The sequence below is a fragment of the Bombus vancouverensis genome, chromosome 7 (assembly GCF_051014615.1).
Source record: "Bombus vancouverensis nearcticus chromosome 7, iyBomVanc1_principal, whole genome shotgun sequence".
Taxonomy (NCBI): domain Eukaryota; kingdom Metazoa; phylum Arthropoda; class Insecta; order Hymenoptera; family Apidae; genus Bombus; species Bombus vancouverensis.
The window spans coordinates 3,110,341-3,130,832 of record NC_134917.1 but is presented as its reverse complement, the minus strand read 5'-3'; the positions used below and the strand labels follow the sequence as shown (position 1 = coordinate 3,130,832).

Genomic DNA, 20,492 nt, shown 5'->3' with positions numbered 1-20,492 from the left:
TTTTATTTCAAAGTATTTTCTATTTATCGGTTATAATCAAAATGCCCCAACTGTCAATTTTCATTCAATTTTTACGATTGTAAGAAGTTCAAAAGCTCCGGTCACCAATGACCATCATGGTGTCACAGGAAAAACCGTGGCAGTCAATTCACATTGTACTCGTTCATTCAAAATGAAATTGCTTTTAAATTTTACCACTCTAATCGTAATAGCCATTTCTTATTACAATACCGACGATATTAGGTTGTCCGAAAAGTTTCTTTCGTTTTATGAGGAAATAATAGACGCACAACGTCTTTCGTTTTGTATTATTTTGTACGATACATTTTGTTCTGTTTATCTCAGCACAGCGACATTTCACAGACTTGGTTTCACGTTTGTATGAAGTTGCACTGTTGCAAAGAACACGTTTGCAAGAGAAAGACACTTTTCGAACAATCTAATATTTTTAAAAATGTCACACAGATATATGCACAAAAATGTGTTACGATAAGATATTATACTCTCGTACTAGAAATACTTTCGTAAGTCAGTATATGTACCTCGAGTAAGAGCAAGAAAGTTCAAAAACGATCGACAAGGTGATTATTACATTTTAATTAATAGCAGTATCGCATCGAAATGATATTAGAGGTATAGAAAAGAAGATGTTAAAAAGAACGATGAATTGAATAGTTCAATTTTTACGATTGTAAGAAGCTCAAAAGCTCCGGTCACCAATGACCACCGTGGCGTCACAGGAGAAACCACGTGGCAGTGAAAGTGCTACATTCAGAAAAAAAGTATTACATACTACTTTGTACAGATAGAGTAGAACACGAGTAGATTAAGTACCTCACCATTTTCTATAATCTATTTCCTGAACCAAAATTTATACAGATATCGCTTATCGTTTACGATTCTGTATAACTTCTGCGAAACCTGTAACAAGAATTCCATAAAATGGAATTTGCATAGACGTTCGTATTCTGGCTGCGAATGGTACTTGTTCGAATCCTATGAATCGAATCTTTGATATTAAATTTGACTCGGATTTGTTAGTATGCGTCTACATGTTGAACTCGATGGCATCGTCATCGCTCAACTTCCTTCCCCGCTATCTTTTCTTTTCCGCATTGAACTTGTTAATTCCTCGACGAAGAGATTCGTTGAATCCCGTAAGATGTTGTAAATGAAGTTGTTATCGGTCGATTCGAAGGACGATACGAAGAGAGAAGCATTTTCTCGGGGGATCCGTGGTTCACGGAATCGAAAAACGTATTAACATCGGCGTATCGTAATACGCTATTAATCACTCTTGGAGAAGAGTGGAAGCGGAACCGTGGCAGACGAGAGACACGATCCGTTAGCATGGTAACAGAGAGAGAAAGAGAGAGAGAGAGAGAGAAGCAGAGAGCAGACGCCGGGTAATTAGGCTGAGCCAAGGGAAAGAGATTGTGCAAATTATTAAGATATCGAGATAGTAATAGAGCGATATGTTTTATAATGGTCGCGTGGAGGACATGCGCGTTGTGAACGCAACGCAATTACTCGTCCCGCGGGGGACGTAATTCAATTCACGAAGGAAGCAGCGGGTTGTATTCACCGGGAGCTCACGTATATCCCCGGCTTCATTTCAATTTTCACTGATAGAAAACATTCCTCCTTCAATCTTTTGTATCTGGCGTAAGCGTAATTAAATACGCCGCACGCCGAACTGTAATTACGCAATTATCCTATCGTAGAATTAGCGAAATCATAGACCGTTTCGGAGCACTTAGCATCGTGGAAACGCGATACTGCCGTTCGTTTCAGATAAAACCGAAAAGTCAGCGGCGAGCGACGAAAATCAAACGATTTTCTCGTAAGCGAAGACCAGCGAAAAAGAACGCGACAAGTACACGTTTCTTACCGTGCTCTTTGTATTCGTGTCATTTTATGACGGACAGCGAATACTTTAACATAAAATAATAAAAAGTGAAATAAACCTGTTAGATTCAGAGATATACAGTGGCTACAAAAGGTATTTGTATCTCTATTTTCTAACGAAGCGGCTTTTTTTTCTCATTCTTTTTCTCTCTTGTTCTCATAGCGTCAAATTTGTGTAGTCGTATGGAAGTATATTACTGAATGACATAAAATTTAATATACATACCTGAACATCGTTAACTACGATGTAAATGCTGTAATAAATGCAGTGACGCACATACTTTTTATAGCAACCGTAATTGTTAATAATCGACGAATATGTATAGAAACCAAAGTACGTGTGATATTTTAATGTCTTTAATATTTTAGTGTCACGGCAGACAATATTTTCAAAGATAGCGCAAGAATATATATTTATCCTTTAAAACTAGATAACAGGAGATTTTTCGGTAACACGGCACAAATATAAAATGTTTTGAATTGTAAAGTTGCTTTTTAGTCAAACATAGAGAATGCGACTTATTATGTTCTTCGCCTATGATTTATGACCTTCGAGTGGAATCGTTTTCGTAAACACGAATCGACGAAAAATCGGTGTTTCGTTTTTATATCTCGAGAAACACGACACGAGAGAATTCTATATAGAAAAATAACTCGTCTTGAGGCGATTACATCGACTTATCAGGAAGAATGAAAAGAAGAAAAGAAAAAATAAATTGGAGAGAAAGACGATGGAAAAGAGACGAAGTGATTCTAGGAGAGAACGTCTCCGCTCGATAAAAGACACTCTGCGTCCTCGTTCATCCTCGCCTACCTCTCCGCTGAAATAAAGGAGAGAAGAAGAAGCAGAAGAAGAAGAAGAAGAAGAAGAGACAAGGTTGGATAGACCCGTTTGAAATAGTTCCAGCCACGAGTTCATAAATAATGAGCCTGTCGATGATTTTCGTCTTGGCAAATACTTCGACCAGCTTATCAAAAATTTATTTTCCTAGCAGTCTCGAGTGTCCATTAGATTAATTTTAATATTCCAAAGATAGGTATCAATCGTGAACGGAGATAGATAAATAAGTAACGGCGGCTTACGAAAGTATAAGTTATATTAAAGATTTTTAAATTTCATTAGCATCGTAATAAGACACCACTGTCGTGGCTATATTGGTGAAATTTGAAACGAATTTGAAAAATCTCGTAACGCTTGCTACAAATATATTTAATAAAAAATTAGTATACGACATAAACGCTAGAAATAAATAGAAGCTACCAAATAGTTAGGCCTATTAATGTAATGAATAATTTAATGATAAAATAAATTCTTTTGTGATTATAATAGGTCGTAATATTGTAAATTTATATATTGATTATAATAGCGGGAAAATAGGTGGAAAATTGATCGATATAACAATGATAGTCAAGTGGCATTACGATAATGAAATTTCAAAGTGTGGAAATATAACACACGTAATATATTCGTGTTATATAAAATATTATAAATATATAACGATAATAAATAAAAGACCTATAAAAGGTTTCTACAAACGTTCGAATATATTCATTAGCAACTGCAGAGCGCTATGTAACTCATGAGCAACCATATATTGCCGATGCTTAAGTCGGCTGCTTATGATTCCTTTGCCGCATCTTTATGAAATTTTTAACATCATTACGATAACGGTGCGCGGTGATTGATACGACAACCGTATTAATTAGAAGCGTTGCACTCGCACCTTTGCCATCGATTGGCAAAGGCGCGCTACCATACAGACCCGTGACTGGAAAATCTTGGAAAAGTTCAATTAATTCCCCCGGTCTAACCATCCGCGCAACTCATTTTCTCCGTATACGATCGCGTTTACGGTTTAATCGATGACTACAATAACGATCGCTTGTTATACATACACCGGGGCCTGTTCAATCAGTCTCGAAACAGATAGGATCGCGTTTGGTACGGGCAAACGTCGCACGGCATTATTTCCGATCTCGTTACTATATAAAACACATTGTATACGCGCAATTCTTTATATTAGGTGTATATGCTTTAATGTATGAATTCCAACCTTCTCACAAGTTCGCATTAATTGCCGCATCGATAGAAGGCGATAACCTAAATCGGGAGCTTCTAGAAATTCCCGCCTCTCTCTCTCTCTCTCTCTCTCTCTTAATAAGACCATCGAAGGCCACAGAGGCTTCAGAAAGTGTCATTTAAAGATGTCGCTTCATTCGCAAAACACCGGGTAGATTTGGAGAATCTTCGTTCAAAGACATTGCGTTAGTGAATGACGCGAGAGCCTTCTGAAAAATCGATGCGATCGCCAGCCACGTAAAACGCGTAAAATTTTGTCAAGGTGCACTCGCTGTACACGCGTTCGGTAGGCAAGGCCTACCGATAGTATCGATAATTGTATAACGAAGCGGCAATCGAGGCGGTATGAGAGGCAGACACAGCCACGATTCCAGAGAGAAAGAGACAGAGAGGGAAAGAGAGAGAGAGAGAGAGAGAGAGAGAGAGAGAGCAGAGAGAAGAGAAAACGTGGTCGGACGACGATGGACGGAGCAATATATAACGGGTGGCCGGATCGTAGCTCCTCGCGTTTGCCGTCTCTTATTCGCGGTGGGTCATTCGGTTATTTATGGCCTCGTAGTTGCCAGCAGCGCGGGGTTTGAACGATGGCCGGCGAGGGGTTGCTACGTAGCAGCAGGCGAGCGCTGCGCTTTGATGCCGCGAAAGGGGGAAAAGGGTGGCGATTTCAGGGGGAGGTGGCAGCAGAGGCTGACTCTCTTTACGTGCGCCTGTTTTTGCCTGTGTGCGCACGTGCGTGTACGTGTGGCGTAGTGTGCACGCGCGAGAGAGCGAGAAAGAGGGCACACGTTCGTTGGACGAACGAACGAAACGAACGAACTGAACGGTAGAGGGAGAGTTGGCCAAGCTTGTACAGCGTGTGTAGTGAAGTCTATAAAGGAGCGCTTTATTGATCTCAGTTTGAACGCACGCTAGGATACCGATATAGTCCTCTGGCCGCGCTATAACGCCGCAACTCACTCTGAATAAGGGGAGTTCTTGAGATACAGGGTGTGTCTGATGGCCGGTGCGCGCTTTCTTCGCAAATGCCTGGATAATGGCGAGAGCCAGGCAAACCCGCTTGTCGTCAAACTGGCCTGCGTGACTGGCTCCCCCAACGAACCCTGGAAAAATTATGTGCCGTCGCGATCTCGCCTGGAACGCCGCGAACGCTGCTCCGCGGTCTCGATCACGCGCGCTCCACAAAGACTGTCGGCTCTCTCGGCTTCTACCGCGGCCCAGCTCTCTTTCGCACTCTCTCTTCGCGCCGGGGATCTGGTCGATAAGACCAGCCCGATAATTTTGCGCGTAGCTTTCGCGACGATATCGGAATTCAACTGTCGGATATAATATTAACTGTTCGTATCGCGGTCCATCTTTTAGTGGTATTGTCGTCGCGTGTTGCTTTCCAAGGATAGGATTGCATCTCTTTCGGATCGATAGCGAGCTCTGTCTACTGGAGTATTCGGAGTGGTAGGTTTGCATTTCGAAACATTCAGTTGCTGACGTTAAGGCTAATTGGTAGGAAGTAGGAACTGCGTTCGTGAAATCGAATATGAAACTTTAATGTTCAGAGTTATATACGGAGATCATTGTTTTATATCGCCATCGTTTAACGTTCGAATTATTAATAAATACGTCAGATTAACTGCGTGCTATTCGCAGATCTGTGACACATAGCCTTTTGGAACCTGCGCATTCCCTAAAATTTCCACGGTTATTTTCATTTCAGGCTAACTTTCGTTCCAGCCTTATCCGTCGTTATCTTATGGATGTCACTATTTTTACAGATATTAGCGTGTCATTTTTCTTCTATTTCTATTTTTATTCCTCCTCTTTTGTTACGCAAAGCTGTCTTCTGTTGAGGGAAGTCGAATTCTCTCGGTGTCAGAGTTCCCATAGAATTGTTCGAACGCACACATTTTTCCAAGTCTCAATTTCATCACGGTAGAATGTATCCCAGGATGGTATTGCCCATGATCTAATAGATTATTTCCCATCGCTGATCCGCAATGGACTCTGTCCGCGAAAGCAGTTGCAACTGAATCGCAACTCCGAGAAACGTGTATGTGTCTGCAGAGATCAGATAGTCGCCAGGAACCATTCCCAAGAAAGTGATCACCGGTGACCACTCGACAGACGTGGTACTCGGTACTGTGGAGGTATTTTTCGGTCGCTCTGACACCCGTAGAAATTAAAGAAATGAATTAGAGTGCCGTGAAGGATGCATGTTCACTTGTCTTTCGGTAAATGTTGGAAAGCAGTGGAACAGTTGCTACTTGTCGACAATTATTTATCTTCGCAATCAAATTGATTATTTTTCAATTAAATAGGTAATTTGTGTTAATTTCCATTCTGTTTAATCCTGATTTTACGTATAATATTATCATTGAAAATACGTAATATTAAAGCAGTAATTAATATATTATTGCAGAAATTTCAATAATTGACAATAAATAGCGTACAGATCAATTGAAAGGCAATATTCACATAAAGTGTCCTAAAGCCAGCCTCGATGCTTTGTCGAAAAATTTGCAACAGTATGTATGTATGTAATTCTGAGAATCATTGCGTTAACGATAATAATTTTAATTAGGACCTGTACTGCAAAAATTGTTAAACGAATTTATATCACGAATTTCTGAAAGCGTACACGCTTTCATGCACGTTTTACGCGCGATTACTCCACTCTGGATGTGTTTTCGGACCAGTAGTCGTACAGAATCGAAATATCGGCGAGCAGTGACTCAAGATTAATAAGAGATTTTTGCTAGTCGCTGCGCAAACAACGCACGTTGCAATAGATCGAGTATACATATGCATAAGCTACTCGAGCACTCGATTTCATTATCCTTCGCAATGCTTCCATTGCTCATGGCGAAAATTGATTGATTCGTGGAAATCGGTTTGAAAACTCGCTTACAATGGTGTCTATGAGCACTTTGATAGTGAAATTGCACGTTATATCGATAAATAATTAATCCACGATGAAAAGTATGTCACGTTCACACGTCACTTTGCAACATAGTTCAGATTTTCCTCGCTGTTGACTGGACCCCGTTTCGGACGAACCGTTTGTGTAAATACATACTAGCATTTGCATCATTCGTGGTTAGCCACAATGATCTCGTATACGGCTAGGCGAGCCATTGGGCCTTTCTTTTAACGTCAACGTACATACGTACATATATCGTCACACTCTTTTTATCTCAATTCAGGTACGACTTAACCCCTTAACCTACAACTACGGGCATAGCCCGTAGTACGATGATCGGGCCAAATATAATATACAGGATGGTTGGTAACTGCTGGTACAAGCGGAAAGGGGGCGATTCTACGCGAAAAAAGAAGTCGAAAATATAGAATAAACATTTTTCGTTTGGGGCTTTGTTTTCGAGAAAATCGACTTTGAATTTTCGCTCGGTACGCGTGAACTTCACGTCTCGTTATAACGGATCTCACTCTAGATCGTTGTCTCGATGGAATAATATAGAATAGAAAATATAGAATAAAAAATTTTTTTTTTAATTTTTCCATCGAGACAACGATCTACAGTGAGATCCGTTATAACGAGACGCGATAAAGTGGACGCGTACCGAGCGAAAATTCAAAGTCGATTTTCTCGAAAACAAAGCGTCAAACGAAAAATTTTTATTCTATATTTCCGACTTCCTTTTTCGCCTAGAATCACCCCCTTTCCGCTTGTTACCAACCACCCTGTATAATAGCTTGTTTACGTTTCCGGCCAAAATTCTCGAACGTAAATCGTAGATTTAGGGGTTAAAATGTGAGAAGATTTGTTATTTAGAAAATGATAGTTTAAAATGAATTTTATTACTGTATATATAGAATTGTATAATATTATATAATTTCGAGATAAGCGGAATTTGAGCAATTTTCATCTGATTGCTGGTAATTGGGCACTAGAAAAGGCACGTTACACGCCAATGGGAAAGACGTATATATGTATGCAGCGAGATCGTAAAATCGATCAGAAGCTAAAACTCGTATATTTTAAGAATTGAAACAATTTGAGACATTTCGATGAACGTATGTGTGGACTTCTGTTTTCTTTCAAAAATATACATCTTAATCTTTAACAACTGCTTATTATTTTTTTCTGATATAATTCTTATTGACTAAGAAGCTACAAGAGATTCATATCGTACAATTTTAATGAAAAAACTTCTAATTTCTTATGCTAAAGTACTATACCTATTCGAACGCTTACACTTACAAATTTCAATTAATAAAATGAGGTGTACTAAACTAATTTGTTAAAACAATTTGGTATCTATAGCGACGGGAAGGTCTCAAGAGTACATCAGTAAAATTTGAAATCGATTCAATAACATAGACAGGAGTTATGATACATTTAATAGAAACATTCATGACGAGTTTCTCGCAAAAGTATTCAAACGCTGTGATAAAATGATAGTTTTTCATCTTCCTTTGCACCGAATGTAAACATCATTGCTAAATGAAAGTATTGGTACGTTCACTTGATGTTAGGATACCGTTTCAATAATAGTAACGTGCCTACACAATTTTAGAACTGTATACACTAACCTTAATTTTATTAAGCTATTCGCTTTAAGCAGGTTCAGACACATATTACTCTCGATATTCCTATGTCAGAAAATTGACTAGGGCCATGTCAGTGAGTGTCGCCACTTATAGCTTCAATTTACGATCTTGCTATATCGGTCTCGCCAACTATACGTGGCAAAAGTCGAGCAGTCGAGGTCGATTCGTGAGACGTTGTCGGGTGCTCGAATTACGTTTGGTGTATTTCGTTTCTTGCGCGATTGCGTCCGAAAAATGCGAGCCGTTTCACTCGGTCAACGTGTTTCGTAAGCGCATATCGCGTGCGTGACAGGGCTAAGAAACGCTACTCTCGCGACAGCGATTCTTGACCATAGATTCGTATCTGTATATAAAACAAAAATACTTTGCACGTCTATAATGACTATGTTGTTCTAGTGTAAACGATATCCTTCGATTTATATTCCGTTGCAACTGTAGAAAATTGAATATACGATTCATGAAAGTGGAAGTAAAAGTCTGAGGGATGACATATTTGTGAAAGTTCAGATGAAACATTTTGTTTCGATATCACGGCTCGTCTGTCGCGGAAAACTCCATGGGCGTGTGGAATTTATCGGTGTTAATCCATACGATATCTGTTCGTCGATAACGCGTTTCCAATACCCCGGCATAAATATGAGAGAGCTCTAGATTCTTACATATCTGTTGCCGCTTTACAATTCCCCTGTCCGTCATTGTCGACTTATTCGAATTCCAAGAGTGAACACTTTCCCGAATATACGAGTTTACCTTTTCCAATAAACCTGTAGCTCCTAATATTTTTCTAAGTCATCGCTCTTCTATATAACAGACAAGTAGCCTGTCATATTCGTCGCGTATAGAATACTTTTAACGAATTAAAGAAACTATTAAAAATAAGTATTTCAGGATATAATTCCAATTTGATCGTTTCTCATTAGGCTCGGGACTTATTAAACTCGGATATGAATGCCGCGCTGGTCAGAATTAATTTTCATTCCACGAATACTAATTCAATTATATCAAAGAAAATATCTAGAGAGTGAAAATAAAATTTGGCGTTACTACGTCTTTTATCATTGTAGATCATTCCTTGTTGCTATAATAAAGAAAGACAACTTAGTCTTATCGAAAATCTTGTGTATCTACAAAACGTATTGGCTCAGAATAATAACGTTTTGGTAACTGTAAGTGAATATTGGATCCTAATTACAAAATCCGCAATCACTTAGTTGCCAAACCGATGTACGACCGCGAATGGTTGAAACCTAATTAGCGTCTAATTTGTTGTGTAAATCGTTCAATGTCATTAACGCTTAATTAGCAAAAATCTGCAACTAAAAATCATAGCGACAACCCAGCAGAAGACACTGCGTCCCGCGGGTTCGGAACTCGGGCAATGAACATTCCTTGACATCGACATTATCGCGATCGTGGAAGATGGGAATATTTCATCGTTTCGTAGCGTCACTTTTCTTCGAAGCGATGGTGTCACGATGAATCTTAACGTACTTCCCGACCACCACGCTCTATGTTAATTTACGACAGATCTAGGTGGCATTCTGCAGCGGCCGCTGTGACATCGGCACCGTTGTATCGCGCCACACGAACCTTCATGCCACGATAATAAGAGCTGACTGTCGGCTCGTTTATATCGTGTCATGGTCAAAGCTTACGAGGGTCAAAGACACAACTCGTCAGACTCTGCGAATGCTACTGTGTGACGTTACATGGAACAACACGTACACGGGCTAAGGAGGTGAAAGAGCCGTCATAGCTCGCAGAAATGACACGCCGACATGATTCCGCAGCCGTGTTACGTCAGATAAACGGAAATTTTCATCCGATACAGTGGTGGACAAACTTTGTCTTGTCAGTAACCATAATATCAAAGATTTTTCACAGTATCATTCATCGGAAACGTACTTACGCGAGGCATCGAGAACAGAAAGTGGACGACAAACTGAATACATAATTTCTTACCCAAAATAGATGTAACCGCGAAATATACATATACATGTAATATCGTGATTGAATATATCTACAATGAATGGATGATACAGGTGTTAATCAGACAGAAAATCGTGTTCAACATGAACTAATCGCAGCAAACGTTTAATAAACAGCACAACTAAATAATTAATCGACTCGACTTTCATAAACGCAATCGACGCTCTCTCGGCAACGCAACTCGCAATCACTGTCGATTCGTCTCTCGTTCCTTAGCAACCGCTCGTGGCCAAGATCACGTAGGTCTCCTCTTTCCAAAACTACGCGATCGAAACGAACGCCTCGGCTCTCGCGATATTCGACGCGGTTCACCCGCCAACTCCCAGGCCCCTCGCTCGCGATACTACATACATGTAAATATAATATTATAATGATGATTTATTTACGATGAATGGATTGTACAGATGTCAATTAATCACAATAACGTATTATGGTCTAGACAACGCAATAGTTAATTTGTAACTCTCGTCACAACGCATCCAACGCTCTCTCTCTTTCACGCGGACCACACTCTCGCGACAACGCTGGCAACACTGTCACTTCTTGATTTGCACTCTCCGACTCCTCAAAATGGTACTGCCCGCCCTTCGATCTTTTTTGTCTTCTCTCGGAGACGACCCCCCACTACGTCCGAGTCACGCCACCGTTCGCGCCTATGATCGCCTATGCACCTTCCTTGTGTATGTGAAAAAAAACGGACCGAAGGCGAATCGACGTTTCTGGAACTATACGCTGGTCGCTACATTGTATGCATTTCGATGGTCCTATACGACGATCTGTCTGCGGCACTGCATTATACTATTCCGAGAAACTCGAACTTAAATATATGATGGACCAAGCGTATGCCCCGCCCCCCCTTTTTTTGATATTATATACATAGTGAATTAGTGCTATAGCTTCACATTCAGAGAAAACGTGGCTTAGTCTGCCGTTGCACCTAATGTCTCAGTTTAAATTATTTGTTAACTGTACGTAAACTTGTTAACGATATTTAAGAAATACTGTAAAGGTGTTGTAGAACGAACACCTGTGGAACTGTAATGGGTTACATTGTAAAAGGATATTGTTTGAAAAGATTCTATAGCTTAAAACGCGCACTAACAACCAACTCTTTCACCATTCTGAAACAAACCCTGTTAGATCTTTCTTTCGATTTCTATTAATATTTGTAAACCTAATGAAAGTTGGTGTGGCGCGATACAACAGTTTATGGTTATTCCGGTTTCTTTTCAAATTTAAACGATAAATCAAGCGATGAGTCGGCAAAAAGTGGCAGTTTAAACGCGGCGCGGATCGTTCTGTTGTAATTCACGGGAATTACGAACGGCAGCTTGCGCTCATTACGGATTAATAATTTATTTCGGGACCGTCTGTCTCATATTGGAAAGCAATTGTCGCGGGTAAAACAAAGCGCGAACTGCCACATACTTTTTTGTCCGCTTGTGCGTCGCAAACACATGCAATTATACGTACGAGCGTGTTATTCCCGTGTATAATCCCGTGTCGTCCAGGCGAGCGTGCACCTCGCGAATTAAAACTATCCCTGAACGATGATTACACGCAAATGGCCACCGCCTACGTTATACAACCAATACGCGATCTTTCTTTCTTTAAAAGTCTACTTATTCGCAATGGCAATGTTATTTATTGTAAAAAAAGAAGGTAGGATGGGGTTGACACATGATCGTTAAGGGTGTTAACCCTTAGCACTGGGAATTTTATTTCAATTTCGTTAGCAGCAGCTGCCAACGCTTTTAAGGGGGTATTCTTGTCTAGAAATTTGAAAAAATCAAAAAATTTTTTTTTTCATACTTCCAAAGGTTAGACATTCGAGAATATGCCCTTTAAAGGATTTTTCAAAATTTCAATTATTTTATGCGTTACAGCCATTTTTGTGACGCGGCATCTGCCCCGGTCCGACCGGAACAAATGAATAGTAGACGGTAGACGTTGTCCGAGTAAATTTGTCTGAAAACTTTAAACGCGTTTTTCTCGAAACTACTTTTTTCGAGTTGGCGTGCACGATATCTCAAGTTCTAATGAACCGATTAATTTGAAATTTGGTCTGAATATTCCTTATATATTCCTCTATCGTCCGGATCACGCTCAGCTCAAAATCTTTAATATTACTATTTTTTAAACGTTCGGAATTGTCAAAAAAACATGCGAAATAAGAAATTTTTCTTCAAACGGCCGTCATTTTGTGAAAAAATGTTGTATTGACTTTTCCAAGGTTCAGACGATAGCGGCATCCATACTAATTAAGAATCCGTTCGCATTTTTTGTCTCGGATAACCAGAAGGGTTGATATCATGCACGCCACGACACCCCATTTTTTTGGCAGCACCCACTTTGCCACCTCGTAACTTTTTAAATATCGAGTTTTTTTTCAGTGAATTTTTTACGTAATCTCGAAATATCAATAAACAAATGCTAAAAAGAAGGATAGCAAAAATATTTTTTGTTTCGCTTGTACAGCCTCTAGACCAGAACACCCCCTTAAGTGTTTTATTTGAAATTTACTTTGACTAAAAAATAAGACAATTGAAATAAACAAAGGAAGAAAGAAATTCACTTAAATGCCAGTTTTATTCACACTATTGTTGTATTTTCTAATTTTTAAGCGTATGATATATCTTGAAACAATTTCCAGGATGCAATCTTGCTTTTCTTTCGCACGTTTCGCAAAAACAGCTGGAACTCGACAAAGGAGCTGCTGTGATAAAAACTGATGTCGAGTCGCACTCGACGTGCAAAGAGTTAACATGTTTGTCGCTACTAGAAATTCATAAAACAGATAGATACTATGTGCCATAGATTCGTGTTCTCAAGTATGCGTATGCTTATCGCATACGTAATCATCATTGTTGATTATCGCGTGCATGATCGATCAAGATCTCTAGTTTTAAAACGAGGTTTTTAGTCCACAGTACGCTATTGTAGTCAAATGATTCAAGTTCAACGATCTGTTCTACCCGGACGCATACCGATCACCTGTACCGATTTTTTACATCGTTTCAAAATCGTATACAGCGAATTTTTGGGGAATGCAAACACGATGATCCGGATGGTGGCGTATTTCGTCCTCGTAATTAACAGCTGTCGTAAACGCGTGATAAAGGAGTGGTGCGGGGGTTAAAGCTGTGGCAGGATGTGGTTAAACCTTTAAATTGGGGTTTCTTCGCAGGCAATCTTTTGATATATACAGACTCGGTGGCGAAACGGTAGACGCGACGCACGATAAAAATAAATTACGTGATATTTCTTTTCCGCTCTTCGTCCGCGGGGATGTAATATATCGCGACCGCCGGGGGTGGATTTCTCGGGTTACAAATTCTTTATCGCCGCGACATTGTTGCACGTTTTATTTCCATGTCACTGGAGCAAATCAATGGATGTTAACATTAAAAACCGACGATACATTGACGGTGCAGAGTTGATGGCTAAAGAGAGGACCGAGACAAAAGAGGATCAAAGATCGGTTGTGTTATGTAATATAAAAATTAAAATCATTGGATCGCTGAATCATAATATACAGAGTGGTTGGTAACTGGAGGTACAAGCGGAAAGGGGGTGATTCTAGGCGAAAAAAGAAGTCGAAAATGAAGAATAAAAATTTTTCGTTTGAGGCTTTGTTTTCGAGAAAATCGACTTTGAATCTTTGCTCGGTACGCGTCCACTTTATCGCGTCTCGTTATAACGGATCTCACTGTCGATTTTCTCGAAAACAAAGCCTCGAACGAAAAATTTTTATTCTATATTTTCGATTCATTTTTTCGCGTAGAATCACCCCCTTTCCGCTTGTACCACCAGTTACCAACCACCCTGTAGAATATCTATTTCTTTTGGTCGAAGTGGATATGCTTTTCTCGTCGCAGTAAATGTATCAACTCTGCTACAGTCTTCAAATTTTTATGTATTTAATGTAATATCTGTTTCGACAAAGCAAAATCAATGTTAATGTTCAAGGAAAATGAAATTCATCTGTTAAAAGTTTGTTTAGGAACAGAAAAACACGATTAGGTCGATAATGATTCGCAGAATGCAACAGAGTCGATCGAAGTAGCATATAAATAGATACACATTCTTCTTATTGTTAGTATATGAGTTGTTTAGCTCCACTCAGTAGCTACATTGATCAACTCCATAAATAGAAAAGTAGAAAACGATGATGACGCCAGTAACATCATTTTTCAAATTGTACCGTGGTGTTTATCGTTACTTGTACCATTTTCTTGAGCAAACTTGTCGAAATCAGTCATTCATTTTTTTTTTTTTTTTAAGAATTGGATACAAATGCTATTCCCGAATGAAGTAATTAAGAAATGTACAAAAGATGTAAATATTGATCAGTTTAAAGCTTGAGAGCCTCGATGTGTAATCTACAATCTAACAAAAATCATATTCACTTTAAACACGCGAAATGTCCAGACGATTTTTCAAGTAGCCTATTACACGAACGTACGGGCACGATTTACGAAAACAGCATTCGTAGCGTCGAAAGACTGCCACCTTTGCGCTAAAACCGTTTTCCACGGATTACAGGAAATTACATGTAAAGAGTTTGCCAGAATGTGTCCGCCAGAACGATCAAAGCTACAGAAGCAATTACTTCTCACCTGTACGAAATTCGTCATGTTCGCGCGATTTTCCCCATCTGTTTGTCTGCTTTTTAATGGCTCTTCGATACCAATTCGCGATTACTTTATTGCATGGCATTATCATATATTAATATGCCGCGCTAACGATCGGAAAACAAATCGATGGACGCGGGCGGCGATTATGCACTCATGAAAGTGATCTACGCGGTGTGTTTGTGCACGCGCGCAAAACCTGATTGCTCTAACTGAACAACAAGCGATTTGACCGATATTATACACGACGACTACGTGTCTGTGCGCACGTGTAGCGTAACTATGATTACACATGTACTACTCCAATTGCATTCATTCATAAGTTTCATATTCGTGACAGAAACGATATATCGTGTATAAATATGTATGTACATGTACATATATCGTAACATATGTACGTAATTGGGTATTGTAACAATCGATTCGTTCCATAGACCATCAAGGTTTGTTCAACTTAGACTCCGCTTTTATTTTCTCTTCTTCTTTATTGTTTATTTATTTGCACGTTCGTTTCTCTTTTTCCACTTCACGAGCATCGATTCATTGATATTTGCGCAGTCATTATTATATGATCGATCCTTTTCTTTTCGCAATGTTCAAGGTGCATTGTGCGTAATTCCACGGAAATCAAGAATAAAACGCCTTATCGCATCCCCTTCTGGCGGTCTCTTGCTTCCGTTTTCCGATGGCCGTCTTATCGCTACCGTTTATTTATGGAAATCATCGCCACTATAGAGTCGAAGTTTTCGTTTCGCCATTTTACAGCTCTGTTTTTATGTACTAATTAACTTCACCTAATCTAAATTATTGAACATCCACTGATTCTTCTTTTCATTCGATACAACATGAATGTTACTATGCGGAGCTAGAGGCAAATGTGAATCCGATTGGTTGTAACGAATTAAACTATGGTTGCAGTTAGTGCGTCTTCTGATGAATGAAACATCCGAAGACTGAGATGCGTATACTCGTAAGATTTATGTATTTGCATTATACATGACATATTCGATTGGTTTGACGTATTCGTCATATAATTCGTTATACAGGCTCCTACGAATATGATGGTATTTCGTTCTCCAGATGTTCCTTTCGTCAAGACACGCATCCACCATAATCGTAGCCCAGATTCACTTCAATCTCGCACAATGTTTCACCGTAGTGTGCTATTGGACAAAATGGTCACATACTTACGTACACTAATTGTGCCGTCTTATGAATGAAATACACCTCTTACCCCCGTATCATCTCACAGTCTTCTTTCCATCTCTCACAGTACACGCGCACCTGTCTATCACAAACGTTAATTAACATCACCTGCGATGTTAACAACGCGTATCGATATCCAGCTCGTAGTTCGACAGACCATTAGCTCTCGTATTTTACCATTACCTCTTTACACGTCGCCTTTCTTCTAAACTCTATCTCGTACAGCATCTCCGTTAGTCTAGTATCGTCGTTATCCTAGCAAGTCTTTCACGGAGCGCTGGGTCTGGGATACTCTCTTTCGCCAAGTCTCGCAGTCGTCCATCATTTTCTCGTATTAATTATCGAGGCTCTTTTATCCGGCACATCGGAATTTTTGGTACTGCTTTCGTGGCAGCAGATACAGGGAAGAGGTAAGGAGGAAGAAGAGGAGAGGGAGAACGCAGCAGAGGCTTTCAGGCTCGTTCTTCCGGTGCAACAACCCGGAATGCCTTCAGATCTCGTCCGCAAACGACGTCCGTCTTGTACGTGTCGGTACGTTACGGGCCATATCTCGTTCCCCTTAAGCCCCGTGCGCGTTCCATCCCCCGATATACCAATTCCACCCAGTGCTTTGCGATGGAACGTGAACTCGCTTCTGAGCCTTTCTCGTGTCTCATACACGCCGGGACACACGGAACGAGCCAGCGGAGAATCGGTTAGAGGAGGACCCGCACAGCGATAGAGCGACCGAGTAAGCTGCGAGAGAGATGACAAACGAGCGGCTCGCGATGGATAGAAAGAGAAAGAGAGCGAGATGAAACGAGAGAAGAGACGAGGCCAGGGAAACGTCGAGCAGGAGGAACCGGGCCGTGGAACGTGCACGCGGGAAAGAGAGCTCCTACCCGACACACATCCACGGTTCTACACACACGGACAGGAGAACGCAGAACGAGAACCGATGCGGCTGTCGCGAGGAAGAAGAGTCGACGGGGGCAGGGAAGGCGGCTGGTTGGAGTGTCAGGAACGAATCCAGAGGGGGATGGAGAGAGAGAGAGAGGGAGAGAGCACGAGCGAGCCCGGCGATGCGACGGACGGTGCGAACGTGGAAAAGAGAGAAGAGGAAGAGCTTAGAGAGAACGAGAGCGCGCATTGTAAACGAGAAAGACGGCAAAGAGAGAAGGACGAACGGAGCGAATCGAGAGAACGAGCATAAGTGAAAGAGGATCGAGAGAGCGTGTATATATGTGCATCGCGGACGAAGAAGAAAGAGAGATGACGGCAGAGGCGTGCAAAAGCACGAGTGAGAAAGAAGAAGCGTAGCTACAGCTATACAGCTATACAGCTACAGAGAGGAACGAGGGACACGGCCAGATAGAACTCGAGCTTCGAAGAGTAGTAGCGCGTGCTCACAAACTCAGCCAGCGCCTCTCGCACAGCGTGTGTCTCCCCGATGTCCCTCTCCTCTCCTCCCTTGATCCGCCGGTGGTACGCTTCTCTCCTATGCTCTACTACGCGCGTTCGTCGTCGTCGTCGTCGTAGTCGTCTCACTCATCTCTTGGCCCCGCGTCCGCCTAACCAACCTCATCCCACCTAGCCTTTACCATTTCCTCCTCCTCCTTCTCCTCTCTCTTTTCCCCGTTCCTGCCACGCTCTATCTCGGTCCGCTGCTACGCTTCTCTCCCGGTCCACCCACCCACCGACCCACGAAACCGCTCGTTCCCGCGCGTCGACTCACCCCACGTACACCAGAGGCTCACTCCCTATTACTCGGCTCTGCTGCACCGTTCTCTCTTTTTCTTGCCCTTCGCGGTTCTTTTTCTTCCTTTCCTCCGGCACCCTTTCTCTACCGGTTATGCTCCCTTCGTTTAGGCGTTTTCTTTCTTCGCGTCACGCGAAGAAAGGTATACACAAAGAGAGGTACAGGGGAGAAGTAATCTTTTTCCCGCGTTCTCTCGTGACTCTTCTTCGGCCCTTCGATCTCTTCTCATCGCTTTCCATCTCCTCACCCTTTCGCGTCGTCCTCCTTCGACTCGCCACGACCTCTCTTCGTTCGTGTCACCGCTGTTCGGTCGTTGGTTCGCTCGTTCAACGGCTACAAGCAGCATAGGCACCCAGAGCCGGCCGACGCGACCGACAGCCAGCTCCTCGCGATTATCTTTTGTCCGATCGTACCTACGTGCGTGTGCACGTCGCTCCGCAGTATGCTTGTTGCGCGCGGGATGAAAGCGCGAGCAGAGAGGCGCACGCACTGGATACCGGATACACATGCTCGTTTTAGTTTCTCTCCTCCATGCATCTGTCTTCCTCATCGTCGTCGTGGTCGACGTGCTCGTTCGTACTTCTCGTTGCTCTCCATCGCCGTCGTCGTCGTCGTCGTCGTTGGCTCGTCGGTCGCCTGTATGCATGTATCTGCGAGTGCCGCCGCCAGCGTAGCGCCACGCCGCGACGCGACGCGACGGCTAGAACGACGAGCTTTATATTATCGTCGCTCCCGGCGATGCCGCGCGTAGCACGGGAACCAGTAGCGGTAGCGGTCTGCTCTTCTTGCGGCGCAACAGAGAAAGATGGAGCTCTGGAACGATGGAAAAAGAGGTGCAGTGGGAAACAGGCAACGAAAGAGAGAGAAAGAGAGAGGAGACGGAGAGTGAGAAGGAAGGAGAACGCGGCGAGTCTGGAATTTTGCACAGCTCTGCGGGTCTCGATGGCCGGGAATATGGGTATTATCGGTGGGATGCTTTTTGAAACTGTAGCTCGTTTGGTCCTCTTTCTCCTCTCGCTACTCCTCCTCTCCATCTCCACCTGCATACCCTCCCACCTCCTCCTCCACCATGGCGCTCGGCTCTTCTAGGAGGTTGTAATTATTTGCGCGCGTGTGTGTAGGCGCGTTACGCGGTCGCGTAGTTCGATACAAAAGTAACGCTGTCGGGCATGCGGCAAATCGGCGGTTCGTCGACTCGACATCGGCTTCGTATAACGTATCTGCAATATAGATAGAGACGTACGTGTCTCGCTGTGTGTACGAATGTGTTGAGCACGGTGAACGAGATACATGCTCGAACGAATCTTTATACCTGATAGCTTTTGGTTAAGCCGCGTGTGTACGCTCGCATTCGCGTGCACGCATGGACCATCCGTAATTACAGGGAATATCGCGTCGGCGTTTAAAGCGCGCTCTAAACCGAGACAACGCTAACCGAACGGTACTTTACGAAGACCTTAAAACCACGGGACATACCGGCAACTATAAATAAGGCGAGGCGCGCGAGTAACACACGCGTGCCTTCGTGCATGCCCACAGCATGGTATAGGATATAAGTACGCGCATAGAGAAGCAAAACCTAACCTAAACGATAATTGAGAAGCTTTCTGGGAAACATAGGGTAAAGTGGGGATTTGGGTAACTTGTATTGGAAGTTTCAGTTTTAGTTGTTTTAATATTAGCTACGTTTCTGAACACCATGATAAGTATATTTTTGTACATTTTTTGATTTGAACGTTACGAAATTGTGACTGATATCAGATTTTTGTTTTTTCAAGTACTAAACAATATAGTTGTTTTTGCTATATATATAGAGAGAGAATTTTTTAGAAACAATTGATTTTAACCATTTGTAGATGGCGTTAGGTGAACACAATGGCAAATGTCAAATGGAAGAAGATGGGTTTTGAACATGCACAGGTCGAGAATACACTGACAAGTAGATTTAGCGAAGGGTAACGCGCGCGCGTCTAGTTTGCTTCTCCTCGCCTTTGCCAGCTCGTTTCGCTCGCTACTTTATGATTTACTATCGTGCCGTTATCCGGTGCACACTCAAGACACGTTTCTTTCTGTTTGATTCCGCAGGAGTTGGAGTGACGAAGGAAGTTCCTAAGAGGTTCCGGTACAATGTCGACAGCCTACAGGGTGAGTTACTTAAAATCGTTCAATTTTTTATATTCGCGCATATATTTCGAAAGTTTGTGTGTTAAAAGAATATGAAAATCGTCGATAAACGATTCCAATCGAAAAAATACAAAAGCAATGTTTGACCATTGTTCAGAATTTATAGTAGTCACGGTATTGTTCATACTAGAATTTATTTCTTCTGTTAATATTGTTTATTTGGCAAATACCATTTTCTGTAAACTTCCAA

The 20,492-nt window shown here is 41.8% G+C and overlaps 1 protein-coding gene across 18 annotated transcripts in view; it reads left to right on the top strand.

Moving 5' to 3' along the window:
- LOC117164651 (bromodomain adjacent to zinc finger domain protein 2B) overlaps positions 1-20,492 on the top strand; it is a 236,752-nt gene that overhangs the window by 35,167 nt on the left and 181,093 nt on the right. For all 18 annotated transcript variants that reach the window (XM_076619749.1, XM_076619747.1, XM_076619751.1 and 15 more), the window contains one exon: positions 20,204-20,263. The gene's annotated coding sequence lies outside the window, so the exon portion shown is untranslated. The remainder of the gene's footprint in view (positions 1-20,203; positions 20,264-20,492) is intronic.